Source organism: Gouania willdenowi, chromosome 21, assembly GCF_900634775.1.
Source record: "Gouania willdenowi chromosome 21, fGouWil2.1, whole genome shotgun sequence".
NCBI classification, from domain to species: Eukaryota; Metazoa; Chordata; class Actinopteri; order Blenniiformes; family Gobiesocidae; genus Gouania; species Gouania willdenowi.
The window spans coordinates 9,395,472-9,417,120 of NC_041064.1; the positions used below are offsets into that span (position 1 = coordinate 9,395,472).

The 21,649-nt window shown below is 35.3% G+C and overlaps 1 protein-coding gene across 14 annotated transcripts in view; it reads right to left on the bottom strand.

Annotated features, from left to right (window-relative positions):
* The window catches only part of map2 (microtubule-associated protein 2), an 83,776-nt gene that overhangs the window by 54,354 nt on the left and 7,773 nt on the right, over positions 1 to 21,649 (bottom strand). For all 14 annotated transcript variants that reach the window (XM_028435689.1, XM_028435700.1, XM_028435698.1 and 11 more), the window contains exon 2: positions 6,142 to 6,194. The gene's annotated coding sequence lies outside the window, so the exon portion shown is untranslated. The remainder of the gene's footprint in view (positions 1 to 6,141; positions 6,195 to 21,649) is intronic.

The following is a 21,649-nucleotide window of genomic DNA, read 5'->3' on the forward strand; positions in this document are numbered from 1 at the left end:
CTTTTTTATGTTTTGAAGACATTTTTTTCCAAAATGCATTCACTGTGAGTCAAGAGCTAAACAAGACTTCTCACCTTTTACTTTATGATTACGTGTTGCAGGTGCAAACAGAGGTGGGAGGGTCATCAGAGCTGGATCAATGGGGTTTTTTTTTTACTTCCTCTGTAGCATCAGGTGACCAAAGCATGACTCGAGTCAAAGTTCTGCTGTTATACCAGCAATGGTTTCCCCCTTTTTTCTTTAAACCAACACATCACTGTCCTGATTGGAGTCAATTTAACCCCTTGGGGCACCAAACGTGTACCTTCTGCTTGTTCAGTTTTTTTTTTAAATTCTCAATATCTCATTCAGTTTAAAGACTAATTGTACGAACCTAGGCCAGGCATTTTCTTTTAACACTGTGCATAATTCCATGATCACTTTTATTGGAAGATGTATAGAACAGGAGATATAAAATGTACTGAAACTCTTTGTGTTTGGGACCAATTTGGTCCCATTGACTGCCATTATAACCGCGTACTTTGGATATACTGTTATCCTGACAAAACAGTAACTTTCCCAATTATAATTTGTGTTTTTCTCATTGAAAAAAATTTGTGTTTTTATGACAAAAAGGGGAGAAAAAAAATAAAGAACGATAAAAATATAATGAAAAACTTTATATTTACAGTTAGGTCTGAAGTTGTTGAAAAGATCTGATGTGAAAAAAGAACGAAATATTTTCATACATGCCATTTTGAAGATACTTTTAAATGGTACCATTTTGGTACCGACACTCACAGTGTGTGGTTTTGTTTTTTTTTCAATAAATGCTCATAGCTCTAAATGCCTCAAAAATCAATGTTCCTATCAATTATTGACCTACTCAAGGCTGTAATAACTTCATACAAAATATTCCACTTTGCACTTTATTTTACAAAATAAATGCATATTTTGTGTTTTACTTATAGAAAAAAAAAGGTGTTTTTATGATGAAAGGGCATAAAAACATAAAGAAAAACATAAAATGATGAAAACTTTACATCTATGGTTAGGTCTGAAATTGGTGAAAGATTTCATGTGAAAAAACGTGGGGGAAATTATATACAGTATTTTTACAACAGTTTTATGAAGGGTGCTGTTTTGGTACCTATAAGCTCAAAGGGTGTATTTTTTTTCCCAAAGGTGCCCCGAGGGGTAAAGACAAAATCAATGTTCATTACATCACCTGTCACTGAATAATAAGTGGCTGGTCAGTAAAGTTGCTGTCAATAATGGATCGAAATAAACAAGTTGTGTTGTAGAGAACGGAATAAAGGACTTTTATTATGTAATTATTCTAGGCAGCACAAAGAAAGCTATGACCTGTGCGTAAACACAGTATCAGTTGTGGTAAATATTAGTCTGTAGGTGGGAGTTTTTTATTTTTTAAAAAAAAAAAAAAAAAAAAGCATACTGTGTTTCCTTTTTGGCTCAAGTTTAAAAGTGTGATGATTTAGTACCTGGACTGTAAAGCATATTTCCTAGATGAGGATGAAAATCAGGGTGAAATCACACATATTGAGGTGCATATATACTGCAGTTTGGATAACCACAAATTACACATTGCAAGATAACGGTCACCATTCCTTTCTTATGCAAGTCTCACAACACGCGTCACCAAATACAACCAAGCACCCTTAGAAAAACCACTGAGCTGAGAGAAAACAGCCAAATAACAGATATAGAAAAGGCCTCACCACACCAAACCCCACTCAACTATTCACTGAAAATGTGCCTTTTCAGTAAAAAGAAAAGTGTATTTATCAATCACTTTATTTATGAATTGGTTATTTTGGTTTGGTTATTTAATGCTTTACAGATTAAAAACAAAAAAAAGAGATTGAAAAACAAAGCCAAACCACCCCCAAACCTGACCTATGAATCATCTGCTTACGTGAACAATACTGTTAAATAAGACTACATTTGTAAAAGAAATAAAAACATTAAAGAAAGTCTGTTTTAAATATCAAAGAACCATTCAGTACCTTTTTTTGAAACAGATATTACAAATAGGTCAAACTGCAATCCCTTTTTAATTTTTGTGGTTACTGGGAGCTGTAATAACTGCTCTATTACTTTAAAAGTGTGTTCAGGGAAACACATTTCCCTGTGAGAGAGATTTAGCTCTCCTGCCAAGTCACCAGTCTGAGAACATAAAAAACAAGCTCGACTAAGACGACAAGGTCAAGCTGACCAGCTAGAAAGTGTCACACACATTTTCCCTGAGTGGCAGTGAAAAGGCTTTACATTCAGAGGTAAAGTGCACAACGGCTAAAAACAGATGTTTAAAAGCAAACGCGTGTCTAGGTGATACAAGCATCTGGTTAAGTGACCTCAAAAGCTGGGCTAGACATGACCAATGGGTAAAATACTTTTGTTTTCAGCACAGGAATCACTAGTAAAATCATATTTACTGCCAATACGTATGTTCTGCAAAAAGAGCTCCAATGAATCAGGAATCAAGACAAACCAAAGAAGCAGGAGGATGAGGTGGCCAAATTACTTGGTAGTGCACATCCCTACACAACGCTACATGGGTTTTTCTGCATCGGGCTATAATTCTTAGTGAAAATGGAATGTGTGTCTTGTTGAAGAGACTTACCACTGGTCAATGCATCCTAAAAGTGGACAGAACCTAGCTTACTAGGTCAATCCTAAAGGAGACAATTAGCCTACCCCCAAAAATAGTCTAATACCACAAACAAGTAGTCTCTTGGAATCGTGCAATACTCAGTTGTGAATGTGCGATATTTTTTTATGATTTATGATTCATTGTCAAAAATATTATCACCAGTAAGAATACGTCATCCCACGATATAAAGGATAAATTCACATGTCGGAAATTAGCCAGGGCCATGGGCCATTTGTCCCTCAGTTTAGCCAAGAATGCCCCAAAAACCTTGTTCCACGGGGCAAAACTGCCCGTTTGTTGTCAACAACTTAGTATTCTCTGAACCGGAATGCTGTTTACAGAAGCTCTGCCACCGCCGTCTGAGTGTGTGAGGTCTTCGTCTCGGCTACCTGAAGCTGCGATACATCATAAACCGCTACTTGGTTAAAACCAGACAACCATCCAACAAAGGGAACCAATTCAAGTTCGTCCGTCAGATCCACTCAAAGTTCCACAAACACGGGGACAGAAATGAACCTGTAGCAACGATTATGAACTGGAAACTCAACTAAAGCTAACTATGCTAAGCTAGCACACCGGCACACAGACTGGTCTAAGAGCTAATGCTAATCACTCCATATAAGGAATAGACCAAGTAAAAAGATTAAAAGAACACGTCTTACTATCATAAAACCACAGAGAGCCACCGATTTGTTAATTTAACACTTGTATGGAAGGATAAAAGCTAAATATGAAATGAACGAGATTCATCAGCAGTAAAAACACTATTGGAGTTATTTGTGCTTTTCATGTGGTTTTTTTTTTGTTTTGTTTTTTTTATAATTTCATTTCAAGTGAGGAAAAAAATAATTACATACAATAACACTAATAGAGTGAACCACATGCACAAATATATTCCATAAAATATCAGCTCATGAGCTCTTTGAGTCAGCAACTATTGAAGCCTTTTTTTAATGTGTCTATAGTGTTTATGTATTTATTTGTGTTTGTAAGGTACCAGTTTACACGAAGTTGTGAATTTCTTATTTATTAATTTTTTATTTATAGTTTTTATTTATCGTGATTTTTATCATTATCCTGACAATACCAGAAATTATCGGGATAATTTTTCAGTAAATATCGCCCACCCCTACTCCACAGTCAATGACAGCTCTGTACCGGGTAATCAATTGATTAGATAAACCTACGTATGATGAATTTGACTATGTTGCTGCACACTAAGCAAACCATATGATTCAGATTCCTGATTAAAAACCTGTTGATCTAGGCAAATTCTGCTTCAAAAACAATATGGATTACATACATCAGCAGCATCTATCCATTCCCTTAGGAATATATCTATTCCTTAGGAATATATCTATTCCTAAGGGAATTTCAAAATTAAAACTATCAGAACAACAAGGACAAGTTTTTGCGTGTCTGTGACTTTTCATATATTTAAATCGAAGTACAATCAATCTATTTTCTCAAAATATATAGAGCTGAGGAAGAGCAGTGATCTAACATGTTTATCATCAAAGATGTTGTGGAAGTATGAATGTTTATCAGCCTTGTGTATGTACTGTATATAACCTTAACTGATGTATGTAAAGTTGAAAATGTCACCAACATAAGCTTTGAAAACTGAATGAAAAATGGGGGTGAGAGATAATAAGTAATACTTCATCCCACTCCCTTTCGATCAGTGTATTTATTTATGTTATTTACAATATTTCAATACATATGACATTAGCCATTTAGGCTAATAATGGAAACATGTACGCATACTACTAAAGATTTTTGTTTGCGTTAAATTGCTCTAAATAAATAAATAAAAAAATACTGTAAGCAAATTTATTCAAAATCGTTAGCACTTGATGACAAAAAAAAACTACATTTTAGCTTTTTTATGACTCCACACTGTTGTACTGTATTGCCTCTACATATAGTGTGGTTGGCATAGGGCCAGTTGCATTAAATTCTTTTAGAACCAGTAATTATACAATCCCAACACCACCAGAATTACTTTAACTTTAACTCATTCAGTGCCAGCCATTTTACAAAATTTCTACCCCCTCAGTGCCAGTCATGACTCATTTGTAAACAACCACAGAATATTTTATACTATGACACCAGATTCTGAAAGCTTAAAGTCTCTAATTTCATCAGAAAAAATAATTTTGTTTCTAGCTTGTTTCGTTCTTCTGTAATCAGCAGTTGAATGTGGAGGCAAGTTTCACACAAATCGTTAGTTTGTGACAAAAAGCTGAGAAAAACAGCTTTTTCTGAAAAAAATCTGAGTGACTTTGAAGCATTTTTTTTTGCTTTAGTGACACTTCAACATTGGTTTCCTTCCATAAAACTACAAAAACAACACCATCTGCTATCTATGTCAGAGTTGAATGGATTCCTTACTGTATTTTGGCCGTCCTCCAAGTTTCTCCCCCCGTCAGTCTCTACACACGCAACTTCCTCCTCATCCCAGACATGCCGAGTGTCACCGCTTGCCCCGTTTTTTTGATCTGGTGGGAACTTCACCATCAACTCTCGTAGCGCCATTTTCTGTCTTGTAAACTCCTTTCCTCTCCCTCTGAGCTCTGCCCATAACGGGTGATCTCTCATCCAAAGGTGCGCTGCTGCCACCTACATGGCACCAGTTGGTCACTACATCATTGTACAAGTTAGATATTCACCGGAGAGCTTCGTCACACTGTCTCCTAGCAACCCCAGCCGAAAAACACAATTCACGTCTATAGACGTGAATGGCACTCATTGAGTTAAATGGAACCATTTTGGTCTTTTAAAGGTACAGATATCAGAAGTACCTACATGCGACACCGATTTTAAAATAATAGGAAGGTTTTTGTGGCCCTAATGATCAAGTATAATATTCTGTTAAATAAAGGAAATTAAATGAAAGTCATGAAATGGTTTACATTCATCCATGCAAAAGTATAAAACTCAACTGAGCCAAGGTTATTGAGTTCATCTCCTCGCATGTGAGATGGTTTAAACCTCCACTCTTTCAATTTGTCACTTTCAGTAGAAAGTGAGGCGACCAGATTTGACAACGCATAGTCATTTTTGCCAGACAGGAGGTTTCCAAAGAATTACTGCATGTCGGCAACAAGACATATCCAGACACTCAATCACCTTTAATAACGTCAGCTGTCTTATTACACATACTGTCAACAGCATGAGTGATTGGGGGCTGCCTACAGACTGAGTGCTCCGGCTTCATAATTCTCCTTTAAAACGGCAGATTTAGAAATTCAGTTACACAAACTGAGTCAAAAAGAGAAAGAAACTATTTGGACATAAAGGAAATGCATTAGTTTGATTTAATTTGGGTTTTTTTAATGATTGCTTTACAGTCGAGCAACTACCATTTAAAGCTGCACAGTGACGCAGCATCTTTGCAGCAGCATCCAAAAGCATTTACAGTGAGGAAAAAGAGAGGGAGGATGAGATGACAAAACAGACACAGAGAAAGAGATGTAGAGTCTCACCTGGCTGGATACACTGTTGTCTGCGATTTGGATGGAAGGAGAACATCCAGAACCTAAAGGAAGGAAGAGGACAGCAGGGACAGACAGTGAAGAAGGGGACAAAAAAGGCAGGAGGGGAGAGAGAGAGGGGGGGGAATTAGATTTGGTTGGTAGTAGTAACGCAGTAGTAGAAAGAGGCAAAAAAAACCATAAGGTGACCAAAACTTGTGCTTGCTTTTGTAAATTTAGAACACTCATTCAATCTAACACCAAGATAAATGTATTGCTCTTTTGCTGAGATGTTGAAGTTGTTAATGTGTCTTGTTACCAGATCAAAGGTTCAAGTTTTTTCTTAATCCCTGAATTTATTGACAAAGAAACGAAGTAGCTATAAAAAGTTGAATGTACCCAGTTCATTGCCACCTGGTGAATTAAATAACTAGACAAACTGCATTTACTCAGAAAATGTTGGATGTTGAAATTGTCCCATAAGGACATGCTGTTGAAGGGTTGCGGCGCCTCTGGAAATGAGACCAATAATGTATACCAACAAAGTGTTTTCCTTTTGAAATGCTGGGTGAACAGAAACATTTTATTACATTTTCAGATTTTGACATTCCTGACGACTGAAGGAAGCGTGAAGAAGATTTCCTTTTATTTTAACAATAATCAACATTTACACACTCACCATGCTGTCCAGTAAACAACTCGGGCTGATAATAATGAAATATTAGGATGCATGTCAATGTTTTAGTATAAAACTGAGCATTCTGAGAAATTATGTAAGACAGGTCTTTCTAGCAAAGAAGAAAATATTGTAATTTTGTTCACAGTCATGACAAAGGGTCTGCCACACACTGTGCTAGCCAAGCTATGAGCCACTAATATATTCACTGTCTGTGGTTGTTTCACAGCTTCATTTATCAAACGGCAGCTTGGGTAAAAGTTAGAATTCAACCAACAGTTATTCAGTAAAGGAAAAAACGAAATCATAATCTTCATTAAACATTTGCAATCTTTCCAGTTTGGTCCCAGGACGTGAACTATGGCTGGGTGATGTAGGCGGATAAACACCACTTGCTCCTACCTTGTAAACCAGCAGTGAAGGCCTTTAAATGGGGAATTCATTGGTTGATTAATTGTTGATAAAGTTTTGTTGTTGTTTTGTTAGTTCTGTGTTTTGTTTTTTTTTTTTGTTTTTTTAATCAAATTGACAATCAACGTCAAAAACCAAGTGAATAACAAACTGAAAGCACCAAATGTTATATGACTTATGCTTTATTTATTGGGGATTTCCAAAGTTTATTGTTTCTCTCTTTCAACCGTAAGAAAAAATAAGCTATCTATCCAATCTCATTCCAGATAAATCTATTCATTGAAGAGGCAAAATGTGGCATGCATTGCTGATATGATTGGACTAGATCTACATATGTAATCAAAAAGAAAAACACAAAAGATTGATCCATGTTAAATCCCAAAAATTAAATACTAATTCCATTAAGAAAATTGAACGTATACATTACTTTACTCCTATTGAACAATAAATATTTTCTTTTGATCAATTTGGGCACAAAATAGGTCTGTTTACCAATAGGATTTATAATTAGAGAGACTGCATGAAAATATGTACAGTCAAATTTTGGCTCGAAAATGTGTTAATCCGATTAAAAAAGTTCAGATTTTAAAAATCATCCTGCAGTGCAAAACACTTTGGGGAAAGCTGAAAATAGCAGCTTAAGCCTCTTCCGTCCACAGAATACACTATACACACTGGGAGGCAGAAGTGGAGTAAAGGCTGGTGTGTAAATAAAGATAAAAAAAAAAAAGGCTAAAAGCAAGATTGTCCTCCTTTAAGTTTGCCCTTTACACTTCATGTTTCCATTTCCTAATTGTCGTGATCATATGAGTGTTTTTTTTTATTTTGTTTCTTTATCAATGAAGAAAATGTAACCAAATTGAATTCTTCACATAAAACTCTCATTCTAGAAGTTGTTTACTTTTCTCTTCTTGTGGACACACAGCTGGTTCTTATTCGCTGCAGGCTCTGAACAATCAGCAGTTACAAGATAAATATGATTGATTACGCAGTTTTGAGTCACGATACACAACATAAATATGAAACAAATGATCCACACATTTTGTCTAGCATGCACCTGCTACAGCTGCTAGAGTAGTGCAGCAACAACATGTCATGGATGACAGTTAGCAAATTATGCTAATATTTAAAGATTGGTCTGGAAGGGAGAGCGTTACCAAAGATTGTAATAAATTCAATATCCTGTCCTGCAACACAGGACACAGAATGTGCCGTGGAGCCATGATATATTTTTCTGAAAAATATCAAATAGATTTTAAAATATGTTTTATTAGAGAATCATTTAAAACATTTTTTTTACTTTGCATATGCTATATGCTAGTTGTTGAACTGTGCTTTAGCTTTATTAGCCAAGACTGCTAAAATGTTAGATTTCATTTATTCATTTCTTACACATTAAAGAAAAAACTACTTTAAAGGTGCAAGGACGGAACAAAGCCCAAAGACTATGTAATAAACACAAACAAAAAAAAATTAAATTAGGGCTAACAAATGAACATTAATAACATCAGGAGACAAAATACACAATTAAACTTTACTGTATGAGGAAATATATTGAATGAAATAATAATTGAAAATCAAAAACAAAATACAAAATTAAAACTTATATATATTTACATATACATATACTGTACATACATATACATACATATACATATACATATATACATACATATACATATAGTTGGTAATCAGTCCAAGAATGTAGTTATTTGCAGAACAACAAAAATATATCCCCCTCCCCCCAAACCTCTCCCAAAAAATGTTTTTTAAAACATAATTTAGTATGTTTTTGATTAATGAAGACAAAAAAAGATAATAGTTCAGTCCAAAAAATGAAGCTTGGTCATCTTTAGCAAGGAATGGGTTTATCTAACATCCTCCTTATCTTGAATAAGTGACACGATTGCAAAAAAAAAAAGGGGGGGGGATGAGGTGTTTGTTTGCACAAAAGGACACAAAGAAAACCTAAACAATAATCAACCCCCTATATTTGGTAAGTTTAAACAAAACCTTATGAAACAACTGTGGTTGGAACTTTACAGAAGCATTAAATGTGGTTATTTACCAATAAATATACTAAAAAGGCTGTCCACAACTATTAGCAGACTGTTATTTGCAAATAAAAGATATATTACTCCAGTAAATACCTTAGTCAATATGCGTAATGAGTGGACAGTGTTTGGGGAACATAAAGATATGCTGATGCATTGGGGGTTATTTTCATCAACACTGTGGACCAAAGTAGCTAAAAATTTCCTACTGCAAATAAGAACTGGGGCAGTAACTCAGCTGGGAGATGAAAAAGTGTAGTTTAATTGAAAAAAACCCCCAATATAAACCCAACGACTTCTCCATGTTGTCTCAGATGTTCAATAGCTGTGGATAGTGTTGCTCTTTCTGATAAAAAACAGTGATTAAGTGGTTACTATTCAATTAGATCCCCAGTAACACCTCTAAAGAGATTCTGCAAGTAGCTTGAAACCTTCCTGGTTCATATTTATATGTTGTTACGGTGGTTGCCATGACAATCTGTTCTACCTCTTTTACCAGGATGTGATGAAATGCTATCGGTAGAGCTTGTGAGTATCATGAACTCAATGGAATGTTCAATTATCTTCTGTCACTGCACTCTCTCTTCCTGGAGAGGCACTTTGTGTCTTCAGTCACTTGACCTCATGCCTTTGTTGCAATGGCTGTTACTTTTAGTGCTATGTTTAAACACAGTAAAGATATGTCAAACAATAGAAAGAGTACAGAGGATATTACATTCTTCAAAAATAATGTGAATAATTTTATTTCTGCATTTTGTCTTTCATGGGAAACAACTTAAGAAAAAGGTTGCCAGAAAGGAAATGCTGGAAAATCCTGAATATTCAGTTCATCTTTTATTTATGATCCCAAAACTAATACATGTTTTTTTTTATTATTATTATTTTTTGCTGCATGCAACAAAAGGTGCTCAGATCAGAGTTTGAGAAAGTATCATGAATAGCCAACCAATTTAACATCTGGGCCACGCACTGCATTGTGGGTTCAGTTTCAGAGTAACCAAAATACGTGCAAGGTAAACAAGAAAGACCAACTATCAGCAATTTCAAGAACTAAAAAGTGGAAGAAATTGTTTTAATTTTCTTTAAATGAGAATTTACAGTTTATGGAAAGCTGCTAACCATGAATACAACAACTTGCTGCTTTTAGACTGCCTAAAACTGCATGATCACATTTGGGAACGTACTGTATATCAACTACAAAAAATATTTAACTGAAAGGAATGCACGAACACAGAAACCAAAACTTGGAGAAGTTCAGTGGTTCCCAAACTTTTCATGCCCAAGGTACACCAAAGGACAAGTAACAAATGTGAAGGCACACCTATTGTGCTAAAAAGCCTTTATAACACGTTATCACTCATATCATGTACAATATCTGTATCTGTGCATAATTATTTAAGACTATACTACATACTATATTACTCATGAAATATTTATTAAAAAAATTGTACCTATAGAGTTTGCCTCTGTATTGTGAAATGAGTGCATACAAAGTAGTAAACTAAAGAATAATTATTTTTGTATAGTTGTATAGTGCAATAAGTTATGTATGGTTGTCACAAAATCCCATGGCACATCCGGACTTGCCTCACGGCACACGATTTGGGAACCACTGGTGTAGATTGATAGGTGGGCATTCGATTGACATTCGGCTGAAAACACTAAATAGCTCCATTATTTTGACCAAAGTGATTAAATTTATTTTATTTATTTGCTAAATGTCTAGCAAATGTCTGCTGAAACACTTCATTTACCCACAATGCTTTGTATACCAATTAAGATGGTGGCCTCTAGCATCTTTGACTTTCTATCTTTAGTAGACAAAAATTATATGTTTCTAACCAAGGCATGTACAGTATTTAAGCACATAGCTTTTAGTAAGTACAATGAAACATTTGGGGCAACATTTAAGGATCCCTTAATGTCCTGATTTGTGAACACACAATGCAATATGTTGTGAAAATAGTGCTGCTAGTGTCTGGTATTAGATGTTAGGTTTGCCATGATGAATTCATGTTGGGTGTGGGATACATATGTATGTGTATATACATATATATGCCGTCCTTAAGACTGCTCTACTGTAAAGTGTCTTGAGATACCATTGGTTATGATTTGGCGCTATACAAATAAAAGATTGATTGATTGATTGAGGTTTTACCCTGACACTGCGTGGATTAATTAGAAATACTGCATCGTAGATTCCAGCCACATCATTTGGACCACACCTGAAGGCGGCACACTGCACCATTTAAAACCATATACATTTAAGAATACATTTTTAAAAAATATGGGAATTATCATAGTCACGCATCAGTCGAACATTATTTTAGCATCCAACTACACCAAATACAGTATAAATCATGTTAAATCAGCAGTCAATTACCAATCTTCTAATGTATTAATACAAATCCAATTGTATTACAAAAAACATATTTAATTAATCTTCAGAGTGCGATGTTTAAACGCTGCATTAATAGGTATGTGTGTTGAGGAGCTGCTAAAGGGAGAGAGGAGGAGGAGGGATGCTGTGGGTGGTAATGAGCAGCTATGCAGTTTCCACGGCAACATCCTAACTCAGTCTCTATGGCAACTGATAACAGCATTAGCTGATTCAGCCAATGTGAAGGTTCATGACAGGGGGAAGGTAATAGATTTTAGTTTGTTTTTTGTTTTTTTTATACAAAGGTTGCTAATGATAAGTAGTGAAGGGAGTGTGTGCAGTCAGACAAGCTCAGTACATCAACTAAAGCTGCAGGATTTGCTACAATTTGTGGACAATGCATGATATGTATTGCATAGATTTTGTGGTAAACCAATAGCTTGATAACTGTTTGGACTGTTTCCTTTTACGTAGTCTGTGGATGGTTATTTACAGGGATTTTCAACCACTGTGCCGGAAATTATTCGAATTTGCTTAATTGGTATAAAAATCATTTTTGAAAATTAATAAATTATTTTCTGCAAATATGCCATTGTGCTGCTGTGAGCCCCTCCCCATCCCAAAGCGCACAGTAGGGTGGTTCATAATATAATGGTAGAAAAAAAAAAAAAAATAGAGTTATCCAAATTTTGCCAGATCGCATTTCGCTTTGTTGCTAGTGATATTTTGATAACATATTTACCAAAAATGTAGCCAATATACAGTCATATATAAAAGGGTGGCACACTTTTTCACAATTTCTGTTTCTCAACCAAAGAATTCACAGATATCAGAAACTTGAACGATATAAAGGTAATTATGGTCATTAATAGTTTCTCCCTGTATTTATACCAAATGAGGAAGAACATTAGAACAGTTCAAATACTATTCCTGAAAATTGAAAAAAAAAAAAAAAAAAACACATCAACATTATGAAAAAGTGTACCACCCCTAATATGCAGCGTTTTACTCCATTTTTTGGAACTGATGCTTACAATGTCAATGTGAACATAGAAAAAAGCAATCTGGCAAAATTTGGTGAAAAATAATTTTGTAAACCAGCCTAGCGCACAAACATAATAGAAAAAATTATATATTTATATATATCACACATTATATAAGAATAAAATTATATAATATTTTTTTTTTTAAAATCATATAAAACAAACAATATTTAACAGAATCAAGTTCAATTCTAGTTCTAATCATATTTAATATATTCTTAAATTACTGTTATCTCTCCCACGACATGTATCAAGTATGCAAAATATTAAAGATGATAAAATATTTTATTTGTTTTATTTGTGTTCAATACACTTTGATAAGAATTACTGCATATTCTTCATTACACTTTCACTTTTTATTTGAACAAAAATGCACAAAATCATAATAAATTATTTTCTTCTGTTGTCATTTGATTTCTATTTAAAAAAACACTTTTTGCATTTATTTGATCCCTATTCAAGCCACTTTGATAAGAATGACTGTATATTGTTAATATAGGCTACAAAGTAACATTTTTAAACATTTTTGGTTGGTGGTGCACCTTGGGTTTTTTTTAATGAAAAGATACACCTTGACTAGGGCTGCACGATTATGGTCAAAGCAATAATCACGATTATTTTTGATCAATATTGTAATCACAATTACAATCACAATTATTTATCGTTTTAGGAAGAAAAAAAATCTGTGTTTTTATTACACACAGCAAAATGATGCTTTAAATAAGAAATATGACAACAAAAAAACATTTATCCAAGATTATAAATTGTAAAGGATAAACTGAAAAATAAATACACTATTACAGAGTGCAGAGCCCGCATTTTAAATCTAAATATTGCCGACGATCAGGTTAATTTAATCATGGCGACCAAAATCATGATTACAATTAAAATTCAATAAATTGTGCAGCCCCAACCTTGACTCAAAAAAGGTCAAAAAACACTAGTTTATTAATATAAGGGATGTCCCGATACAACTTTTTCATTTCCGATATGACACCGATATGGATCCGATAAACATGAATCATGCATACTTTTATCACTTTTTTTCTCTCTCTTTAAGAAAAAAAATAAATTCTTATTTTGTAGTGTGGAATGTTAGAAAAGGCTTGATCAAGTGATGTTATTCAAACAGAGAAAAATAGTCAGCAACAGTAGATATGAGAAAAACTGACTCATTTATTATTAATCAATTGGTTACATACATTTTAAAATTCAACATATTTACATTATTCTACAATTGAATAAAATAAATTAAAAAAATGAGTTTGAAATTTGAATCCGACAACTGATATTTGTTTTCAGGCTGATATCGGACCGATATTGATATCGAATCGGGAAACCCTTAATTAACATTAACACAGATGCTAAAAAAGCAGGTATTTGACCTTGGATCTCGACTAGCATCGTTCACACAGAACCACAAACATAAGGTTTATGCTTACGCTGTTACGCTCTAACAGTTGAGATGAATGCAGGACGGCGCAAATCTTTTTTAATCATAAAGCCTGTAAATACCTTTGGTAGTCCTTTGTTGTGGGTGATGAGCTGGTTTAATAACATAAAAAGCCCAAAGGGATCAACGCTTATGCAAGCCTGCACGATCTGTACAACTTAATGTCGTCAATTAACTGTATTAAGAAACTGAATGGTGACTTCATTACTGTAGCTCAACTCTTTAACTCATAATAAATATTCTAAGAAAAGAAAAATGAGAACATTATAACATTAGTGCTCATTTTCATATGCTAACTAGAGTTATGATCTACAGCGCCGGTGTTTTAGATGCTACCGTGGTCCAACACACCTGATGGTAGAGATGAGCTCATTATCAGGATTTCTGCTGAGCAAGATGATGACATTCATTAGATTCAAGGAGACGTTTAAAACATGCTGAAAGGCATGTTATAAAGGCATCAGTGTTGATTAGCTCCCTGTGAGAAATAAATCAAAGCAACCAATCATGAGCTGTAAATATTAATAATGTCTTCATATCATTATTAAACCAAGGTTCTCATGGAAGAAAAAAAATACCTTGTGTGGGTGGAATGGACTTCATTCATATTCATCCTGCTACTGTTACAGCATCTTTTTTATTTGTTTGTGTGCAGGATTAGGTCAAAATTACTTAACGGATTTTGAAAAATATAATTTAACTAGGGATGTAACGATTAATCGCAAGGCAGTTAAAAATCCATTAATAGGTATCACGGTTGATATCGATTTTCTGAAAATTGAATCGCAGTACTTTTTAACCAGCAGAGGGCGCTATCCACAAGTGTAGGCGGCGGGCGGAGTCTGCTAATACTTTCTTTCTGGCCGCCTTCTACTCTTAAATATGTTAATAAATGATTCATTACCCCTTTAGCACCGACAGAACATCTGTAATATTACTTGAATATCTGTAAAAGTCACGTTTTTCTATTATCTCTGTCTGCTAGCATAGCTTCTCTTCTTCACTGCAAGATATCTGCATGCCAACCAACCACTGTGTTACCAGCGCCCTCTGCTGGTCCAAACAAATATGACGTAAATCAGTGTAATCACGGTTTTTTTTTTTTTTAAAGTCCAATTGTTAAGGCACAAAATACATTTTCAGTTACACTTTTAAAAAGAAAAATAACTATTATGTAGTTTTGCATTGTTTATTATAGAACCAGAATTTAAATTAATAGGCTTCATTTTCATTTGTATTATTCCTTTATTTAATTCAAGATTTATTTTTAGTTAAATTGCATTGTTTTGAATAGTTTATCAAGGAATGCTTTTGACAATGAAAAATAAAAGGAAAATAGTACAGTATTTTCTAGTTTTTTTCTCAAAAAAAAAAATTGGTCTACAGTCCCATTTTGTAAAAAAAATCGTGAGAGAATCGTATCGTGAACCCAGTATCGTGAATCGAATCGTATCAGGAGTTGAGTGAATCGTTACATCCCTAAATTTAACCAAAGGTTGATCTTATGTCATAGAGCGAGTCAAAGAAGGCCCGGAAGCCAAATCCGGCCCTTTGGAGAATCCAATTTGGCCCACAGGATAAAATAAAAATGACAATATTTGCAGGGACTCACAGTTTTCTCCGTGCTTACATCCCATGATTACAGTCATTTTTAATGTTAAACAGTTGAAAAAAATCCTTAAATTTTCCTCAAATTAAATAGAAATTTGTCACAAAATCTTGGGAATTTAAAGTGAAGATCCTGATGGGACTGATATTCACTTATTGCTTGGATATGGTTGGTTTCTTACATATTTTGTATTTTATGTATACATAGAAGTGTAAACTAAAGCATAAAATAGTTGAAATTACTTGTTTTCCCGCATTAAAGCTGTGGCCCATTTGAGATCAAACTGCTCCTTATTTGGCCCCGGAACTAAAATCAGTTTGACACTTTTGCCATAGAGGATACCATTACATTTTGAAGGGGGTCCAAATCAATATTCTGAATTTAAAAAAAATCATCATTGATGAAATTCCAAAAGATTAATATCTCTGTTCCTAATTGACAGATCTTTATGAAAACTGACTCAGTCTTGTCGGGATGGTTCCTCAATTACTCCACAAAGTACATTTCAGTGCAATTTTTCCAAAAAAAATGGGGGTGTCCATATACATTTGGACCTACTGCATCGTTATTAATGGGGATAGAAGTTTCTTCCAAGCTTTTAAAGTGTGAATGATAATGAAACCATGATCAGGATCACTGATCCAGATAAATGTAAATATCTGGTAAAGAGGATATTTGGCACGTGGAGGAGGTCTTGTAATTAATACAGTATTATTGCTGTCTACATGTAAATAACACAGCCACTTTTTTTGATTATCTGGACACAGCTTTAGCTTTTTAAATGGAGCCCAAGGCAGGGCACTGCTCATGTGCCTCATCTAAAACACCCCCATTCAAAAACTGTTGCTTCTTCTTCTGCTCCTGGTTTTCGTGCCCTTCTATCATAATAATCGCATGTTATTGTGAACCACAGTCGATTCTGACATTATTCAACAGAGAATTATTATAATGTTAATGGATAATTGGAGAAAAGAGAAAGCAAGACAGGGTAAGAATGATCTATTATTGGTTGTCAAGGCTACTCACTTCATACAGAACACGAGGATGCAAGCAGAGAGGAAGGGTTTTTACTTTTTATTATTCTTTCATTCATCCTCACACGTGCAGCATCAGCATGAAGCTGCGACGAGGCTCATAAAATCATGTACCGCACCATGGGCAGACACCGCAGATTATCTAGGACGAGGCATACCTGCTAATACACATGGCAGAAGATATGCTGAATACTTGTCTAAAGGTAGTTTAAGAGCCTATAAAGTCATCTAAAAGGCAATGGGTGAAATGACGCAGAAATGGATGAACCCTGAAAAAGGGCTGGGTGATAAGGACAAAAATTAATATCAATATTTATTTTTCACAAAATGGTGATATACAATATAAAACAACATTTTAACTCAAAGTTTTACCAGAAAGACGATTTGAGGCTAAATTTGCTGATGTACATTTATTACCAAATTGGCCACTTATGGCTTTTTCTCTTATATGGGACAGCATGTGTAAGTAAGTTTTGTTAATCCATCTATCTGTGCTTTCTATGCTGTTCTGAGAAGTAGCAAAAGCAGCGACTCCTAAAACAAGTATTTTAATACAAAATAAGCTATAAAACAAAAATATATCGTTATAATCAATATTGTAATTTTAAATATCACCAAAATACAAAACTCGATACATCTTGGCTCTATATATTGCCTAGGCTTACCTTGAAATGGAATTTGGGTGAATATGAAAAGGAAAATCAGAGTCCTCACAAATGTTAGTCATTTGCAGTTGTTGTTATGGAGGTACAGGGCCAAGTAAAAATGTATTTAAAATCAAAGTGGTGTGACTTTAACTGAATATATACAAATAACTCATATCTAAAATATTTACGTGGCAATGATTCTGAACCTATCGCCTTCTTGTTTATGTACTTGACTGCAGATCAATTTTGATCAACATCTACATTGACTCGTGTTCAAAATCACATATCAATTAACTACTCATACTAAGTCTGACGTAAAAATGATTATGTAGTGCGTTCACATTAGATAGTATGGAAAGATTGAGTATGCAAGAAAAACCCAGATGTATACTATATTGGGACACTTTTTAAGAATGCACAGTGAAAAGTGGTCATACTCAACCGCCCCATGATGCTTTGCGAGTATGTAATGTAAAATCATCCTTGGGACCGGCTTTAATCTAAGTGTCAAACATCCTCTTTTCAAAACAAAAGCATCTCTTCATGCCTTCTATTAGTTTTTAACACTTTTGTAAAAAAGTGCTCTTGTTTTGCAGTTAACCGGAAGTTGTAAATAGTACAATAGCGAGTCTCCGAAAACCTCCAAAATGTCGGCATGAAATGTGTTCACGCGAGTGTCATGGATCAAATGACCACATGTTGATATTCTACTTGGTCACTTTCTCACTTAGATTGTTTTCAGAACTTTCAAAGGTGGAGAATCAACGGAGATATTTAGTCAGTGCGCTTCAGGTTTTTGTTCGAAATTCATCTTGGGAAACTTTGAAGTATACTTCAGTGGGAACACTCATCATCCTAATCAAATGTATAGTATATAGTCGACAGTATATACTCATCGAGTTTGTAGTGTATAGCACGGAGTCATTGTGTTTAGCTCTCACGACTAAGAATGTAGTGAAAGTCTGAATGAGAATGACATCTGCTTCCTCTTTCCTTATCACATGTGTCTGTGTGTGAGTTCGGAGGGAGATGTGTAGTAATCTCATATTTTTGTAATCCTGTAATGTTCTTTAGTTAGAAGGTTTTCCCTTTAATCTCCATTAATCTCATAGTTTCATTGTTGATCCTGCTGTGTGTGTGTGCAGGATTTTATGTGTTCTCTCCATTCCTTAACCCCCCATTGTGTGTGAAAACCGTAGATAGCACAGAATTAAAGCAGCTATAGGGATGATAAAGGAGTGCATTTAAGCCATTTTCATGTCTTATGAGCAATAAGCATCATTAGTTAGGTTAATTTCTAAAGAAGATAAATTGCCTTGTGATTGCTTACAGCCACAAATACAGTATATGGTTAACTTTGAGTCTTCTGTATCCAAGCAGATAATGAGAAAAACTTGTTAGAAGGGGAGTCTCTGTGGTCACACTGGACCCACTCGTGGTAATTGGGAGGATTCACAGGGACCGCTACCACATGAAGGTATGAAGGCTGCTTTCCCAAAAAGGAAGGAAAGGAAAAAGGACTCGACACAAGAAAGTGACAGAATACCTAAAGCCGGATTTGTTTTTACTGAAACATAGACAATCTGACTTTTCACACGTTTCACTGCACGCTTGCATTGTCAGAGTAGAGCTTTATTTCTGTTTGTGATATATCTACCATATCACACGCTACTGCTGTTAATATTCAATTCCTGGCCATCTTGGTTTTTAATTTTGTGAAACAATTGATTTCGATATCTTTATTTGGTAGTTCTGTTCTTAACTAGATGATTTATTTAATTATAGGCTGATTTAAGTTTGAATTTAATAATTAGCGTCAAGAACACTAACCAGACTAAAATAATAAACAAATCATCTGTTATAATAAGTACTTGGAGTTTGTGTTTGTGTGAAGGTGTTTGTGTATGTGTGCGTTTTCTTTGTGAGTGTAATTTCACACCAAGCATGGGTATTTATTACATAACAGAGAGAAGAGCCCTTCCCAAAAGGATCAAACTCAACCACTCCAAGCACAGAGAATAATTCATGCTCTTTTTTGCCGTCATCACTTGTAAGCGTTTACCTTGTGGGCTCCCACAGATCTTCAGTGAGTTCAAAAGCACGGATATCGCAAACAACTTACAAAGTGTCTGGTGGAGACACCTCCGACAATATGGTGGGAAACGGAGACTGCCAGGAGGAAGAAGAGAAACAATGATCTGATGTTAGCTGCAGCCAAATGGTGACTCAGCGTTTAGTTAACTTTTTATATTTTGAGAGTGTGTACAACAGACAAATGGGTTTAGCTACATTAGCCACATTTAAATATGTTTCCAGTTCTAGGCCAAACTGAAACCACAGAGCTAAGACTTGGGTTACTTGAATATTTCTGCTTAATAATTAAAGCTTTGAAACTCTTTAAATTACTTTTAAAGACTTAGATTAATCATTAATCATTCATCTTTCTTTTTTTAATGGTTTGTCTTTCTAAAATTACTTTACTGACATCAGTAACAGGGATGAGTGAATGATGTAGCCAGACTAGGCCTAAAGGTTTTCAGCCCCAGTAAATAGGTTTCTGCATAAATTAAATTAGAAGTACAGAGATAGAAAAGTAAAACAATCACCTATTATACTGTAACTACACTTGTGTGGTCAAGCAGGTTGAATAATATTGTGCAATTATGTTTTATTTATGATCGCTCTACCAATCTTTTCATTTAATGTGTTACTGTTATTTAGTATCTCCTGAAAATGGGACGCGATGTTAAACCATCCTTTGTGCCAAAAGATGGTAGTAACATGTTTTATCATGTGAGTGTGGAAGTTTTGTCTCAAATATGGGGAGGATGTTCATTTTGGGACGCATCATCAGTAGTGTTCCTTTGAATCAGGGGGTGTTGCGGCCTTTTATACACTAGACACCCTCATCAATGGTGGCCAGCTACAGGGTGGTCAAGCCTGGGCTTGCGTCTCATAACTGTTTCCCACTCTCTCCTACCTGCAGCTTTGGGCCACTTCACACTCAGTCTAAAAAATAAAAGTAAGAAACGTGAACTTATAACGATGAGCCTTTTGTGCTTATACACATTTTCTTTTGTTTTGTTATCCTATACAAGCTCCGACTGTTTATATTGGGGGAGGAAGAGGAAAAGCAACAATGGGGGGTGGCACTAGATAAGTTGTATTAACACTTCATATTGGTAATAGAGTTGTCTCGTAAAATTCTTCCTGAGCTTTTTGAATATTTTCTTGTAGGTTTTTTTTTTTTTTAACAAATTCGAATAAAAAATTAAACAAAAAGTAAGAGTTAAACTAAAAATAATGTAGAGAGCAGTCATCGTGATGGAGGCTATAATGCCAGCGAGTCGTGCATGTTTGTTGAAGTTCATTATGAACATACATCTTGTTAACTATGTCTCTTGTACTAATACGTAAATAAGAGTGTGTGGAGCAAGGGTCACCAACATGAGGCCCGTAGACACCATGGAGCTCATTAGCCACCAATGCGTTCTGTCTAAAGTCTGATTCAAAACTCACAAATATAAATACAGGCAATGTAGTCAGTGCCTTAGTGCAGTTACATACTACTGTTCAGACAAGTTTTTGTAATAAATTAACTTTCTTAAATATTCATTTTCAGTCAAACATCATGACAAATGTGTTCAAGTGCCACAGACAGGTTTGCATTGTGATTACATATGTTTTTTGTAGATTTTTTCGTAAAATATGACGTACCGGTAACTGTTAAATTACACAACCATTAAATGTTGTAAGATTGGTTAAAAGTTGTTAATGGCTTGTAAAACAGGAACATTATGATTTCCTATGCATCCATCCATCCATCCATCTTCTCCCGCTTAGCCGTTTCCGGGTCGCGGGGGCAGCATCCTCAGTAGGGAGGCCCAGACTTCCCTCTCCCCGGCCACTTCCTCCAGCTCTTCCGGGGGGACCCCGAGACGTTCCCAGGCCAGCCGAGAGACATAGTCTCTCCAGCGTGTCCTGGGTCTTCCCCGGGGCCTCCTTCCGGAGGGACGTGCCCTGAACGCCTCACTAGGGAGGCGTTCAGGGGGTATCCTAATTAGGTGCCCGAGCCACCTCATCTGGCTCTTCTCGATGCGGAGGAGCAGCGACTCTACTTTGAGCCCCTCCCGAATGACTGAGCTTCTCACCCTATCTCTAAGGGAGAGCCCAGCCACCCTACGGAGGAAACTCATTTCGGCCGCTTGTACCC